The sequence below is a fragment of the Palaemon carinicauda genome, chromosome 26 (assembly GCF_036898095.1).
Source record: "Palaemon carinicauda isolate YSFRI2023 chromosome 26, ASM3689809v2, whole genome shotgun sequence".
NCBI lineage: Eukaryota > Metazoa > Arthropoda > Malacostraca > Decapoda > Palaemonidae > Palaemon > Palaemon carinicauda.
In genome coordinates, this window is record NC_090750.1 from 65,430,750 (window position 1) to 65,448,249 (window position 17,500).

Sequence of the window (17,500 nt, forward strand, 5' to 3'; positions counted from 1 at the left end):
GGTGAGGAATAAGGATTTTTTTATATGCTTATCTTTTTTAGTCATTCTGCGTTTTACCATCAATGGTTAAATAGCTTTTCTGTAGTTTACTTAAGGTGAGGAATAAGGAATTTTTTTTATACTTATCTTTTTTCGTCATCTTTTTTCGTCATTTTGCATTTTACCATAAATGGGTAAATAGCTTTTCTGTAGTTTACTTAAGGTGAGGAATAAGGAATTTTTTTTATATACTTATCTTTTTTAGTCATTTTGCATTTTACTATAAATGGGTAAATAGCTTTTCTGTAGTTTACTTAAGGTGAGGAATAAGGAATTTTTTATATACTTATCTTTTTTAGTCATTTTACATTTTACCATCAATGGTTAAATAGCTTTTCTGTAGTTTACTTAAGGTGAGGAATAAGGAATTTTTTTATATAATTCTTATCTTTTTTAGTAATTTTGCATTTTACTATCAATGGTTAAATAGCTTTTCTGTAGTTTACTTAAGGTGAGGAATAAGGAATTTTTTATATACTTATCTTTTTTAGTCATTTTGCAATTTACCATAAATGGTTAAATAGCTTTTCTGTAGTTTACTTAAGGTGAGGAATAAGGAATTTTTTATATACTTATCTTTTTTAGTCATTTTGCATTTTACCATAAATGGTTAAATAGCTTTTCTGTAGTTTACTTAAGGTGAGGAATAAGGAATTTTTTATCTTCTTATCTTTTTTAGTCATTTTGCATTTTACCATCAATGGGTAAATAGCTTTTCTGTAATTTACTTAAGGTGAGGAATAAGGAATTTTTTATATACTTATCTTTTTTAGTCATTTTGCATTTTACCATCAATGGGTAAATAGCTTTTCTGTAGTTTACTTAAGGTGAGGAATAAGGAATTTTTTATATAGTTCTTATCTTTTTCTAGTCATTTTGCATTTTACCATAAATGGTTAAATAGCTTTTCTGTAGTTTACTTAAGGTGAGGAATAAGGAATTTTTTATATACTTATCTTTTTTAGTCATTTTGCATTTTACCATCAATGGTTAAATAGCTTTTCTGTAGTTTACTTAAGGTGAGGAATAAGGAATTTTTTTATATACTTATCTTTTTTTAGTAATTTTGCATTTTACCATCAATGGTTAAATAGCTTTTCTGTAGTTTACTTAAGGTGAGTAATAAGGAATTTTTTATATAGTTCTTATCTTTTTCTAGTCATTTTGCATTTTACCATAAATGGTTAAATAGCTTTTCTGTAGTTTACTTAAGGTGAGGAATAAGGAATTTTTTATATACTTATCTTTTTTAGTCATTTTGCAATTTACCATAAATGGTTAAATAACTTTTCTGTAGTTTACTTGAGGTGAGGAATAAGGAATTTTTTATATACTTATCTTTTTTAGTCATTTTGCATTTTACCATCAATGGTTAAATAGCTTTTCTGTAGTTTACTTAAGGTGAGGAATAAGGAATTTTTTATATACTTATCTTTTTTAGTCATGCTGCATTTTACCATAAATGGGTAAATAGCTTTTCTGTAATTTACTTACGTTTATATTAAACTATACTGTCTCGGTATTTTTTCTTTACAGAGCCGTTGATACGTTTATTCCTTTTTGTAGCTTTGTAGAAATTTTGAAAAATCTGAGATTTGGTAGTTAGAATTCATTTCTTTACAGAGCCGTTGATACGTTTATTCCTTTTTTTTTAACTTTGTAGAAATTTTGAAAAATCTAAGATTTTGTAGTTAGAATTCATTTCTTTACAGAGCCGTTGATAGGTTCATTTCTTTTTTGTAACTTTGTAGAAATTTTGAAAAATCTAAGATTTTGTAGTTAGAATTCATTTCTTTGCAGAGCTGTTGATACGTTTATTTCATTTTTGTAACTTTGTAGAAATTTTGAAAAATCTGAGATTTTGTAGTTAGAATTCATTTCTTTACAGAGCCTTTGATACGTTTATTCCCTTTTTGTAACTTTGTAGAAATTTTGAAAAATCTAAGATTTTGTAGTTAGAATTCATATGTGAATATAAACCAAAATCACAAAAAAAGTAGAAATTTTGAAAAATCTAAGATTTTGTAGTTAGAATTCATATGTGAATATAAACCAAATTCACAAAAATAACGAGGAAATAATTTACTCGTATCCAATCTGGCTGGAAAATCAAAAGCAAACCAGTCTGTTAATAGACCAGGGGGACAATTTTCTCGGTGGCTTCTAACTCTTATTTGAAATAGGGGAAAACTGTAATACCCTGAACTTGAGAAAATTTATACAAAGTATTGGGTTATATTACGAGCTATAATTGATTTTATTAATTTATTTATTGATTTTACCCTTTTAATCCCTATTTATTTCACATCTAGATTTTATTGTATGAAAGTGTTGCGATTTGTATTAAAGGTTAAAATGATACTAAATGGTGTGAGTATACAGATATGATTGAATGATTTTCGTTATATAGCGCTGAATGGCCTTTGATGCCCCAGTGCTTGGCTTAATGCCTAAATCCTATATTCAATTCAATTCTTATTTGAAATATCATATTTATGGGATTTGGGGGGAATTTTTAAAGCAATATTAAACTACGAATGTTACTTGATAGTGCGGTTAAAGTGACCTATTCTTATGATCCAGTCACAAAAAAAAAAAAAAAAAAAAAAAAGATTCATGGAAATTGTCATTTTCCAGGGCGATTCAGGAGGACCCCTCTACCAGGACGCTTTCGGAAAGCGTTTCCTAGTGGGCGTCATAGGACAGGGCATCTCCTGCAGGGGCAATGGTGTTGCCAGCTTACCGGGCTTCTACATTAGCGTGGCTGACCATATCGATTTCATCAACAGCGTCATTTATCCTTAGCAGCTGGAACGTTCCAGCCACAACAATCATCTTGATACACTATATGATAGAAACATTTATGTAGACAATACGTTTTCTTTCCTTAGCAGAAACTATTGCTTTTCGGAACTTATTTGTTACCACTTTTATACTTTGACCACTAAAAGTTGATGATTAAGACCTTCTTTCCTTAGCAGAAACAATTGCTTTTCGGAACTTATTTGTTACCACTTTTATACTTTGACCACTAACAGTTTATGATTAAAACCAGACATTTTTTTCCTGTGAAATATATTCTCGATCTTTGTACCAGACTTGCCTAACCTTCGACAAGATCACATAGAATTAAGTGTCTGATAAGTAGGCGGACTTTGGAGTTATTTAGCTTAACGTTGAGACAATTATTTATCCTTGAATAACTACCGAGTTAATTCAATTGGGTATGGTGAGGTGTATTGCTTACAATTATGAAGCTTCTTATGAACTTCGTGTTTAAACTAGTAAAGTACATTACTTCTTATTACAAATGTTTCATTTGTCCTAAGATTCGTTTGCCTTCATTGATATTCTAAGATTTCGCTCAACTCTCGCAAAGAATATGTTAGCAGCTACCTATGAAAACATATTCCATGAAATTCATTGTTTAACTTTTATTAGACCATAAGACATTCTATCTGACAATAGGTTTTTTTTTCTTTGCAAAACAAAATAAGGGATACCCTTAAATATATGAGATACAGTATTTGTTGACACCTATAAATAAAAAAAGAAATATTCTATGTGCTTTTCGGTATGGTAGCATTACACAATTACAGGTTGGCGAACCTGGTAACCGTGACTGACAAAGTCTTGTGGTTAACACGCTAAACACGCGATTATAGTCGGCAACCGTAAAATGTATTAGTTAGTTTTTACTTTACCTATAAGGCTTGAGAGTACACTCGGGCACACTGTTCTATCTAGTTTCTCTTCCTCTTGTTTTGTTAAAGTTTTTATAGTTTATACAGGAAATATTTATTGTAATGTTATTACTCTTAAAATAGTTTATTTTTCCTTGTTTCCTTTCCTCACTGGGCTATTTTCCCTGTTGGGGCCCCTGGGCTTATAGCATCCTGCTTTTCCAACTAGGGTTGTAGCTTAGCATTTAATAATAATAATAATAATAATAATAATAATAATAATAATAATAATAATAAACCCCAGAAAAAGGAAATACAATCGTAACTAAGTTACATTGACAATGAACATAAGGACAACCCTTTTACCCAACCTCTTAAAAGAGAAGCATTTGCTTTCCAGTCAGAATCCAATGCCTGTAGAGCCGGTTTTCGAGGCTAGCGAGCTTTCTGATCTGGCAGGGTTCCAAGTTCCAAGGTTACCAGAAGTAATATGCAACAAACTCGCAATGAGATTGAACGTACATAACAATTAATGCTGCTGTTTTGAACGTACACAACAATTGATGCTGCTGTTTTGAACGTACACAACAATTGATGCTGCTGTTTTGAACGTACATAACAATTGATGCTTCTGTTTTGAACGTACACAACAATTAATGCTGCTGTTTTGAACGTACATAACAATTGATGCTGCTGTTTTGAACGTACATAACAATTGATGCTGCTGTTTTGAACGTACATAACAATTGATGCTTCTGTTTTGAACGTACACAACAATTAATGCTGCTGTTTTGAACGTACATAACAATTAAGGCTGCTGTTTTGAACGTACACAACAATTGATGCTGCTGTTTTGAACGTACACAACAATTAATGCTGCTGTTTTGAACGTACACAACAATTAATGCTGCTGTTTTGAACATACACAACAATTAATGCTGCTGTTTTGAACGTACACAACAATTGATGCTGCTGTTTTGAACGTACACAACAATTGATGCTGCTGTTTTGAACGTACACAACAATTGATGCTGCTGTTTTGAACGTACACAACAATTGATGCTGCTGTTTTGAACGTACACAACAATTAATGCTGCTGTTTTGAACGTACACAACAATTGATGCTGCTGTTTTGAACGTACATAACAATTAATGCTGCTGTTTTGAACGTACACAACAATTGATGCTGCTGTTTTGAACGTACACAACAATTGATGCTGCTGTTTTGAACGTACACAACAATTGATGCTGCTGTTTTGAACGTACACAACAATTGATGCTGCTGTTTTGAACGTACACAACAATTGATGCTGCTGTTTTGAACGTACACAACAATTGATGCTGCTGTTTTGAACGTACACAACAATTGATGCTGCTGTTTTGAACGTACACAACAATTGATGCTGCTGTTTTGAACGTACACAACAATTAATGCTGCTGTTTTGAACGTACACAACAATTGATGCTGCTGTTTTGAACGTACACAACAATTGATGCTGCTGTTTTGAACGTACACAACAATTGATGCTGCTGTTTTGAACGTACACAACAATTGATGCTGCTGTTTTGAACGTACACAACAATTAATGCTGCCGTTTTGAACGTACACAACAATTAATGCTGCTGTTTTGAACGTACACAACAATTGATGCTGCTGTTTTGAACGTACACAACAATTGATGCCGCCGTTTTGAACGTACACAACAATTGATGCCGCCGTTTTGAACGTACACAACAATTAATGCTGCCGTTTTGAACGTACATAACAATTAATGCTGCTGTTTTGAACGTACACAACAATTAATACTGCTCTTGACTTGTGTATGGATAAGAAATAAGGGCACATAGGGAGAGAGGGTGAATGAAAATGCACAATGAAAGGATGAACGTCTGTGGTGTGCAAATTATAGAGGTGTCCTGTCAGGTAATGGGAAGTCCATAGACGGAAGGAGTGGCATGTAAATAAAAAAAAAATAAAAATAAAGTTATGAAACACAGATCAAGTATAAAGTGAGAAAGAAGGCTAATATTGAAATAGGATGTTCCATTCAAAGAAATAAAGAAATGCAACACGAAGATATCATTATTATTATTACTATCCAAGCTACAACCCTAGTTGGAAAAGCAAGATGCTATAAGCCCAGGGGCTCCAACAGGGAAAAATAGCCCAGTGAGGAAAGGAAATAAGGAAATAAATAAATGAAGAGAACAAATTAACAATAAATCATTCTAAAATAAGTAACAACGTCAAAACAGACATGTCATATATAAACTATTAACAACATCAAAAACAAATGTCATAAATAAACTATAAAAAGACTCATGTCAAAGAAATACATGAGCAATCATAAGGATAACCGAAGGTAAAATACATATGAATTAAGAAAGCGTTTAAATACACGAAGATGATCTAATAATAAAAGATGGAAAAATGTGAACAGCATACAATATTGTTAAAAATCGATTAGTCCATAAATTGATAGTTCAAAGACGCCAAATACAATCCTTGGGTATTGATGATTCAAGTTTTTTTTTTTTTTTTTTTTTTTTTTTTTTTTTTTTTTTTTTTTTTTTTTTTTTTTTTTATAACGAAGACAAGTTGAATTTCGCAAGACTTTTTCCCCGAGAGATGTAGAACCTAGCCACCTTTTATGAAATTATATTTGGTTTAATATCAATTAAAGGTTCATTGTCAAAAAAGCAACTTCCGTTCACTAATTAGTCATGTGTGTCTGTCTGAAGACAGTCTAAACATGTTAATACTTTTTATGATGCTATTGCGGAGTAAGTTAAATCTTCCGATAACAAAAAAAAAAAATATCTTTACATGATTTCTGTGTTGATTATTTTTCACTAATTAGAAATGAACGAATTAAATAAAACACTAGAGGACGTGGAAGTTAAAATATCAAAACTGGATGCCTTTTCCTTTGGTACCCCTTCAGTGGTAAAGGTTTTTATTGCAAAATAGGAACTTGGCCATATAAACAGAAGTTTTATTCCAGCTGTTACCAAGTTGTGGAATGATCTTCCTAATCGGGTAGTTGAATCAGTAGAACTTCAAAAGTTCAAAGTTGGAGCAAATGCTTTTATTGTTGACCAGGCGGACATGAGTCTTTTTATAGTTTATTTATGACATATTTGTTTTTTATGTTGTTAATAGTTTATATATGACATGTCTGTTTTGACGTTGTTACTTTTTTTAGAATGATCTATTGTTAATTTGTTCTCTTCATTTATTTATTTCCTTATTTCCTTTCCTCACTGGGCTATTTTTCCCTGTTGGAGCCCCTGGGCTTATAGCATCCTGCTTTTCCAACTAGGGTTGTAGCTTGGATAGTAATAATAATAATAATAATAATAATAGCCATCATAATTTGCTGAAGTATTCAGTATTGAGCAAAAGCGCTGCTACTTTGATAAACTCTAACCGGTTCGAAACCAGATTGGAAAAAACAGATCCTAAAATCCAGGGAAAATTAAAAAGGTTTACCTTTCGGTGTTAGTAAGATAATATCTACGAAGCGAAAGCCCGTCTAGTTTTAGGGCTCTACTGGGCACAACCAAAGTTGCCAGGTTTTCCATATGAGATAAGTCCAACGTCCTATCAACTGCAGATTTAAAAGGCCAACCTAATAGTAGAAAAAGGCTGAAAATATATCATTTAAGGCTAATCAAATTCAAAAAGGCCAAATTTAGGTATCTAGCATGAAAAAAGGACACATTTGGAGTTTTTGGCCAGAAAAAGGCCAACCTGGCAACCCTGGGCACAACCAAGTTCAAGGGGGTTCCCCAAGGTCTAGTCTGTATGACCTCGGGTTTCATACACGTGTAGCGGTTGGTACCCCTGAGTTGGTGTTGGCAAAGAGGCTGTTGAAAAACTTGAACTTGATCTTGTTTTGGTAGGATTATTCTCGCGCCTTATACAGTATTATTATTATTATTATTATTATTATTATTATTATTATTATTATTATTATTAATATTTGCTAAGCTACAACCTTAGTTGGAAAAGCAGGATGCTATGAGACCAGGGGCTCCAACAGGGAAAATAGCGTAGTGAGGAAAGGAAAAAAGGAAAAATAAAATATTTTAAGAGTAGCAACATTAAAATAGATATCTCCCATATAAACTAAATAAACTTTAACAAAACAAGAGGAAGAGAAATAAGATAGAATAGTGTGCCCGAGTCCACTCTCAAGCAAGAGAAATCTAACCCAAGACAGTGGAAGACCATGGTACAGAGGTTATGGCACTACCCAAGACTAGAGAACAATGGTTTGATTTTGGTGTGTCCTTCTAGAAGAACTGCTTACCATAGCTAAAGAATCTCTTCTACCCTTAGCAAGAGGAAAGTGGCCACAGAACAATTCCAGTGCAGTAACACCTTGGGTGAAGAAGAATTGTTTGGTAATCTCAATGTTGTCAGGCGTATGAGGACAGAGGAGAATATGTAAAGAATAGGCCAGGCTATTCGGTTTATGTGTAGGCGAAGATAACATTAACCGTAATCAGAGAGAAGGATCCAATGTAGTACTGTCTGGCCAGTCAAAAGATGCCGTAACTCTCTAGTGGTAGTATCTCAATGGGTGGCTGGTGCCCTGGCCAACCTACTACTTATAAACATAAGGTTAAGTATCTAAAAAAAATAGTTTTACTTTAGAAGAATCGTGATGAATTGAGCAATTGGTGAGGAGCTGCATGGATGAAAATTAATTATGAAACTGACTTATCTCGGAATTAATTTATTACTACTGAATTATCTAAGACCTATTCTAATGTTTTTTTAAAAGAATAGTTTAGAATAAATGGATTTTTGCTTCATCCTTTCATCGTCAGTCGTTGATAGTGTGATGCCTCACGATTTAATTATGATATCTGTTGCCAAGCGCTTGGGGAGACTTCTCAGACTTTTCCTAGTTATTCAATTATATAATAATATATCTCAGGGTTCAAGTTATAGGGGCTAAGTCTTTTAATATATATAGATATCACCCGCTGCCATATAATGGAAACCCTAAGGAATCTAATCAAGAATTGACTCTAATGCGGTAATTAATTTGGAATTTTTCTGCGAACTTGAAATCTTCATTTTGTCTTCTTATTTTTCACTTCTTTTAATCCTTTTTTTTATTTTCTAACGTATTGAAATAAAGAACGATATTCATCATCAATAAGATACTTTAAAATATTATATCATAAAGAATTCTTTTCAGCAAGGGATTAAAGAAATATATTTTTTTTTTTTTTTTTTTTTTTGTACCCGCTAAAATTAGGGGAGATGCCTTGGTATATGTATGTATGTATGTACAATCGATCTAGTCGTATTCTATTGACTCTCAAAATGTGGCAATTAATAAATAGTGAGCTGCATTTTAACGCGCACTTTAATGTGCATTTTAATGGCCCTCAGCAGTGAATGCTGCATTCAAACCACAAAATTTCTATCCAAAACGAATCTTCAAAGCTAATTCGACCTTGATGTATTTTTGCGGGAGTCGAAAATCCCATTGGGTGTAGAAATAATCTTGTAAAACATATTGCTATGGTGTTACATTGTTACTTCATACGTTAGATTCCAAAAAAATGTTAGAATAAAGAAGTTTTATTAATTTACAATATATTTGTAATGTGAAAATGGAAATTATCATGAATAAATATTGCTTTGTATCAGTAAATGGAAGAGTCTGTTAGTCTCGTCAGAATTTTGGTAATGCTTGTAGTTTAAAAAAGAAAAAAAAAAACTTTAATAAGTTTTCGAACAGATGTCAACACACATTTCAGCAGATGCTTTGTAGAAATCGTAAAGCCATTAGTGACAGGATTTTCAAGTTATCAGTCTTGTCAACAGACCAGTAAAGTAAGGCAAGATAAACTATAATAAATGAAAAATCAGTTGGAAATACATCGCTGTGAAAATCCAAGTTTTTTACTTTAGGAGTAAATGTAGCATTTACAAAACTTTGGTCCTTTCAATATAATAGTTTGGATGAAAAAACTTGTTAATTGATGTAAAGAAGGAAATTTATTGGAACTATTACATGATTGATGGAGAGTCATCAACAGCATATTTGCAAAAAATCTATGAAATACTGAACTACATTTAGGAAGGGAGGCTGAGATGGTATGGACACCTGATGAGGAGAGATGAGGACCACGTTGGGAGACATACTATGGAGATGGAGGTTCAGGGAAGAAGAAGAAGAGGGAGACCAAGAAAGAGATGGAGGGATTGTGTGAGAGGAGACTTACAGGAGAAGGGGATTGATGAGGCAGAAGCGCAGAATAGAAAAAGATGGAAACGGCTCATCCGCAACAGCAACCCCATATAGAAATGGGAACCAGCTGGGAAGAAGAAGACTGAACTACATTTAGTCTGTAAACGGTAATCAGTTAAACTGGAATCACACTAGGCTGTTTTTTGCCAGTAACTGTCTAAAATGGAAAGCACGAGATGTTGTTGCTAGAGATATTCGCAGCGAATTGGCTCCCCGACGTGGACGGGAAGCAGCAAGGATAAACCGCTTTTTGCCAGTAACTGTCTAAAATGGAAAGCACGAGATGTTGTTGCTAGAGATATTGGCAGCGAATTGGCTCCCCGACGTGGACGGGAAGCAGCAAGGATAAACCGCTTTTTGCCAGTAACTGTCTAAAATGGAAAGCACGAGATGTTGTTGCTAGAGATATTGGCAGCGAATTGGCTCCCCGACGTGGACGGGAAGCAGCAAGGATAAACCGCTTTTTGCCAGTAACTGTCTAAAATGGAAAGCACGAGATGTTGTTGCTAGAGATATTGGCAGCGAATTGGCTCCCCGACGTGGACGGGAAGCAGCAAGGATAAACCGCTTTTTGCCAGTAACTGTCTAAAATGGAAAGCACGAGATGATGTTGCTAGAGATATTGGCAGCGAATTGGCTCCCCGACGTGGACGGGAAGCAGCAAGGATAAACCGCTTTTTGCCAGTAACTGTCTAAAATGGAAAGCACGAGATGTTGTTGCTAGAGATATTGGCAGCGAATTGGCTCCCCGACGTGGACGGGAAGCAGCAAGGATAAACCGCTTTTTGCCAGTAACTGTCCAAAATGGAAAGCACGAGATGTTGCTAGAGATATTGGCAGCGAATTGGCTCCCCGACGTGGACGGGAAGCAGCAAGGATAAACCGCTTTTTGCCAGTAACTGTCCAAAATGGAAAGCACGAGATGTTGCTAGAGATATTGGCAGCGAATTGGCTCCCCGACGTGGACGGGAAGCAGCAAGGATAAACCGCTTTTTGCCAGTAACTGTCTAAAATGGAAAGCACGAGATGTTGTTGCTAGAGATATTGGCAGCGAATTGGCTCCCCGACGTGGACGGGAAGCAGCAAGGATAAACCGCTTTTTGCCAGTAACTGTCCAAAATGGAAAGCACGAGATGTTGCTAGAGATATTGGCAGCGAATTGGCTCCCCGACGTGGACGGGAAGCAGCAAGGATAAACCGCTTTTTGCCAGTAACTGTCCAAAATGGAAAGCACGAGATGTTGCTAGAGATATTGGCAGCGAATTGGCTCCCCGACGTGGACGGGAAGCAGCAAGGATAAACCGCTTTTTGCCAGTAACTGTCTAAAATGGAAAGCACGAGATGTTGTTGCTAGAGATATTGGCAGCGAATTGGCTCCCCGACGTGGACGGGAAGCAGCAAGGATAAACCGCTTTTTGCCAGTAACTGTCCAAAATGGAAAGCACGAGATGTTGCTAGAGATATTGGCAGCGAATTGGCTCCCCGACGTGGACGGGAAGCAGCAAGGATAAACCGCTTTTTGCCAGTAACTGTCCAAAATGGAAAGCACGAGATGTTGCTAGAGATATTGGCAGCGAATTGGCTCCCCGACGTGGACGGGAAGCAGCAAGGATAAACCGCTTTTTGCCAGTAACTGTCTAAAATGGAAAGCACGAGATGTTGTTGCTAGAGATATTGGCAGCGAATTGGCTCCCCGACGTGGACGGGAAGCAGCAAGGATAAACCGCTTTTTGCCAGTAACTGTCCAAAATGGAAAGCACGAGATGTTGCTAGAGATATTGGCAGCGAATTGGCTCCCCGACGTGGACGGGAAGCAGCAAGGATAAACCGCTTTTTGCCAGTAACTGTCCAAAATGGAAAGCACGAGATGTTGCTAGAGATATTGGCAGCGAATTGGCTCCCCGACGTGGACGGGAAGCAGCAAGGATAAACCGCTTTTTGCCAGTAACTGTCTAAAATGGAAAGCACGAGATGTTGTTGCTAGAGATATTGGCAGCGAATTGGCTCCCCGACGTGGACGGGAAGCAGCAAGGATAAACCGCTTTTTGCCAGTAACTGTCCAAAATGGAAAGCACGAGATGTTGCTAGAGATATTGGCAGCGAATTGGCTCCCCGACGTGGACGGGAAGCAGCAAGGATAAACCGCTTTTTGCCAGTAACTGTCCAAAATGGAAAGCACGAGATGTTGCTAGATATATTGGCAGCGAATTGGCTCCCCGACTGGACGGGGAGCAGCAAGTATAAACCGCGAGCATGACGTCAGATGTAAACACACAAGATTTCGTCTGCAAATAGGACGTGCTCTTGCTTGGCAATCTTGGGTTCAACAAGCCTCAAGAGATGATAAAAACCTGCTTTGATCATCCTGTGGTAGTTATAGAATTCTTCAGTTCAGATCATATACCGATATACTAATTTTACAGGTAGTAGGTTGGCCAGGGCACCAGCCACCCGTTGAGATACTACCGCTAGAGAGTTATGGGGTCCTTTAACTGGCCAGACAGTACCATATTGGATCCTTCTCTTTGGTTACGGTTCATTTCCCCTATGCCTACACATACACCGAATAGTCTGGCCTATTCTCTACATATTCTCTTCTGTCCTCATACACCTGACAACACTGAAATTATCAAACAATTCTTTTTCTGTCACTAGGTTAACTACTGCACTGTATTCGTGCAATGGCCATTTTCCTCTTGGCAAGGGTAGAAGTGACACTAGCTATGGTAAGTAGCTCTTCTGGGAGAAGGACACTCCAAAATCAAACTTATTTTTCTTTCTTTTGTTTTGTTGAAATTTTTATAATTTATAGAGGACACATTTATTTTGATATTGTTACTATTCTTAAAATATTTTATTTTTCCTTGTTTCCTTTCCTCACTGGGCTATTTTCCCTCTTGGAGCCCCTGGGCTTATAGCATCCTGCTTTTCCAACTAGGGTTGTAGCCTAGCAAGTAATAATAATAATAATGCTGGAACAGTTAGAAAATTTCTTGGGGCCATGATGATATCAGCTGATCGGTTTCGTTTGACTTTTCCCCATTTGCTCATCGAACTGCGATATCGTAGTGTGACGCTACACTCTCGCTTTCTATCATCGGCTGAAGGTTGACGGAAACCTCGGACGAGAAATGACTATAGTCCATTTCTTTTAGCGATGCATATTTGCGCCGACTCGCGGCGGTGCCCTTTTAGCTCGGAAAAGTTTCCTGATCGCTGATTGGTTAGAATTATCTTGTCCAACCAATCAGCGATCCGGAAACTTTTCCGAGCTAAAAGGGCACCGCCGCGAGTCGGTGCAAATATGCATCGCTAACAGAAATTAACTATAGTGGGATTCCACCATTAATCATATGACTTAATCTGTGTTAAAGAGACTCTTTAGCAAGGGTAAGCAACTCTTCTAGGAGGACACAGCAACATTAAACCATTGTTCTCTAGTCTAGGGTAGTGTCATAGCCTCTGTACCATGGCTTTCCATTGCCTTGGGGTAGAGTTCTCTTGCTTGAGGATACACTCGGGCACACTATTCTATGTGTTTCCTTATTACCTTTTCTCACTGCACTATTTTCCCTGTTGGAGCCCTTGGGCTTATAGCATCTTGCTTTTCGAACTAGGGTTGTATCTTAGCAAATAATAATAATAATAATAATAATAATGATGATGATGATTCACATGCAATTTTGAAAGCAAACACGAGGAAGAATCGGAAGAAATGGAGAATCAAGAGGCTTCAAAAGTGGAAAAGCCTCTTCATAAGGACACCAAAAATATTCATCAACACGATGTTTGTCCCCCGCCCCCCCCAAAAAAAAAATACCCCCCCCCCCCCAAAAAAAAAAAAATACCCACCGGCCCCCCCCCCCCAAAAAAAAAAAAAAAAAAAAAAAAACAATCTTCTTAAATTTTTACGAGTTTACATAAGCCTTAAATACCCGCCTAATCATATCAACAAAAACTAGAAAGGCAAGTTAAGGGGTCCATCACCCGTAATGGGAAGTAAAAAATTAGACGGGATCTGAGAGAAAATGTCTAAATCATGGTACTGTTCGTTTAATAATGAGAACTCGCATGCATAATGAACAGTTATTCGAAGGGTATCTTGATTTTGGAAGTGCAATCTCTCTCTCTCTCTCTCTCTCTCTCTCTCTCTCTCTCTCTTCTTTCTCTCTCTCTCTCTCTCTCTCTCTCTCTCTCTCTCTCTCTCTCTCTCTCTCTCTCTCTCTCTCTCTCTCTCATACATATATATATGTGTGTGTGCGTGCATGTATATATATATATATATATATATATATATATATATATATATATATATATATATATATATATATATATATATATATATGGATATATATATATATATATATATATATATATATATATATACAGTATATATATATATATATATATATATATATATATATATATATATATATATATATATATATTATATATATATATGTGTGTGTGTTTGTATTTGTGTATATGTATACACACACTTACTGTATATATATATATATATATATATATATATATATATATATATATATATATATATATATATATATATATATATATATGTGTGTGTGTGTGTGTGTGTGTGTGTGTGTGTGTGTGTGTGTGTGTATCCGTACGCGTCTGTGTATTTTCATTCTTTTTTAGTTGAGACAAATATAATTGCTTCACTAGCAAGAGACAAGATATTGTTGTCATGGGGTAAAAAAAATACTGACATTTTCTGAAAAGATCATTGTGCCCTGTTAACCTAAATACTAATTGGAGTAATCATTGATACTTGTGGTAGTTAAAGCTAAGTGACTAATATTTTTGTAAACAAGAATGTTATCGGATTAATTGGCTGAAGAATTAAACTTATAGCCCTATTAAAATCTTAAAAGGCAGCGTAAGAAAACTTGCTGTTAATCGGAATCCGGATGTCATTTCTAGGAAAATATTCCTGGACCCTTGGTTCCGCTTCTTAGACTACCGGGACCCCAAGATTATTATTATTATTGTTATTATTACTATCCAAACTACAACCCTAGTTGGAAAAGCAAGATGCTATAAGCCCAGGGGCTCCAATAGGGAAAAATAGTCCAGTGAGGAAAGGAAAAAAGGAAATAAATAAATGAAGAGAACAAATTAACAATAAATCATTCTAAAAAGGTAACAACGTCAAAACAGATATGTCATAATATATATAATTTTTAACAACACATATAGACTTTGCCGGGACCCAGGTGTAAAAGACATACGCGCTCCTTAGATGACTTGGGAAGATCCGTACAAAATTTCCCAGTGTCCGAAGGAACCTGTTCTCTAAGCTCCTGGCGCACTGGAACTGTAGATACACAAACCCTACCTCGAATATCTTGGGGACCAGCTGGGAATAAGATCAACTACTCCCCAGCACTCTCAGTCTGGCAACACAGGTTGCTTAGTCGGGTGAAACGAGTGAGGAACTGTTGACGAAATTAGATAGAAGGCTCTATTTCCTATCTGCGGCTGATTCATCTTCGACTGTTTCATAATTCCCGGGATTTAAGATCTCAGCACAAAGCACCTCGTTCTCCCTCTTGTTGCACAGTAAGTAGCCCTTACGAAATAAGGTGGTTCAGTTTGATATCTATTTTCAGAGATAGCACGTGGCTGTCATGTGATATTAGCAGACCATAAACGACTCGGTTAGTCATTTATCGTTTTTAAAAGTGCCACAACAATAAGATAAAAATATGAATGCACAGTAGAACATTTGTGAATATGAAACCTCCCTCTTGGTTTGTTAAAGTTTTTTTTATAGTTTTTTTAGGAAATATTTTTTTTTTTAATGTTACTATACTTAAAATGTTTTACTTTTCTTTATTTCCTTTCCTCACTGGGCTATTTCCTCTTGGTTTGTTAAAGTTTCTTTTATAGTTTTTATAGGAAATATTTTTTTTTAATGTTACTATACTTAAAATATTTTACTTTTCTTTATTTCCTTTCCTCACTGGGCTATTTTCCCTGTTGGGGCCCCTGGGCTTATAGCATCCTGCTTTTCCAACTAGGGTTGTAGCTTAGCATTTAATAATAATAATAATAATAATCTGTGATGTCTTGATTATATGATTTGGTTTGCTGAAATCAAAGCTATATACAGTATAAGCTATCAGAGGAATATCTAAGCTACATTGTCAGTATTGTCATTAGATTTATTATTATTATTATTATTATTATTATTATTATTATTATTACTATCCAAGCTACAACCCTAGTCGGAAAAGCAAGATGCTATAAGCCCAGGGGCTCGAACAGGGAAAAATAGCCCAGTGAGGAAAGGAAATAAGGAAATAAATAAATGAAGAGAACAAATTAACAATAAATCATTCTAAAATAAGTAACAACGTCAAAACAGACATGTCATATATAAACTATTAACAATATCAAAAACAAATATGTCATAAATAAACTATAAAAAGACTCATGTCCGCCTGGTCAACAAAAAAGGCATTTGGTCCAACTTTGAACTTACTTTATGGTCTGTATGTAACATTCACATACATTTTGCGTTTCTCGATAATTAGAGCGATTTACAACATTACAATTGGCCTCTCGTTTCTTTATTACTTATGAAATTTTGTCCTGGACATTTCATAGAGAGTAGAAGTTGATATGCATTATTCATGTGGTAGCATAATGGCGAAAGCAGACTAAGATAACTTGAATTATAGGTTATTCCCTTTTTGGTCTATGTTGAATCAGTAGAACTTCAAAAGTTCAAAGTTGGAGCAAATGCTTTTTTGTTGACCAGGCGGACCTGAGTCTTTTTATAGTTTATATATGACATATTTGTTTTTGACGTTGTTAATAGTTTATATATGACATATCTCTTTTGACATTACTTTTTTTAGAATGGTTTATTGTTAATTTGTTCTCTTCAGTTATTTATTTCCTTATTTCCTTTCCTCACTGGGCTATTTTTCCCTATTGGAGCCCCTGGGCTTATAGCATCTTGCTTTTCCAATTAGGGTTGTAGCTTGGATAATAATAATAATAATAATAATAATAATAATACTCCAACATTGGTCTGGAAGAGATAAGAGGTATCTGAAGAGAATATCCATTTGAAAATGGTCTTACTAGTGAGGACGTTTTGTGTTTTCGTTCCCTATTTCATCAATTTTAGTCAATAGAAGGACGAAGGTTATCCATTTGTGTGTGTATCTGTATATTTTTGTACACATGCAAGTATATATATATATATATATATATATATATATATATATATATATATATATATATATATATATATATATATACAGTATATATATATATATATATATATATATATATATATATATATATATATATATACATACATATATATATATATACATATATATATATATATATATATATATATATATTATATATATATATATATATATATATATATATACAGTATATATATATACATATATATATATATATATATATATATATATATATATATATATATAT

At 34.8% G+C, this 17,500-nt stretch overlaps 1 protein-coding gene and 1 pseudogene across 1 annotated transcript in view; both read left to right on the plus strand.

Annotated features, from left to right (window-relative positions):
- LOC137619953 (coagulation factor IX-like) overlaps positions 1 to 3,486 on the plus strand; it is a 32,321-nt pseudogene extending 28,835 nt beyond the window's left edge.
- An 11,815-nt stretch (positions 3,487 to 15,301) lies between these two features.
- Positions 15,302 to 17,500, plus strand: part of LOC137620212 (trypsin-1-like) — a 22,781-nt gene continuing 20,582 nt past the window's right edge. The window contains exon 1 of the mRNA XM_068350450.1: positions 15,302 to 15,586. The gene's annotated coding sequence lies outside the window, so the exon portion shown is untranslated. The remainder of the gene's footprint in view (positions 15,587 to 17,500) is intronic.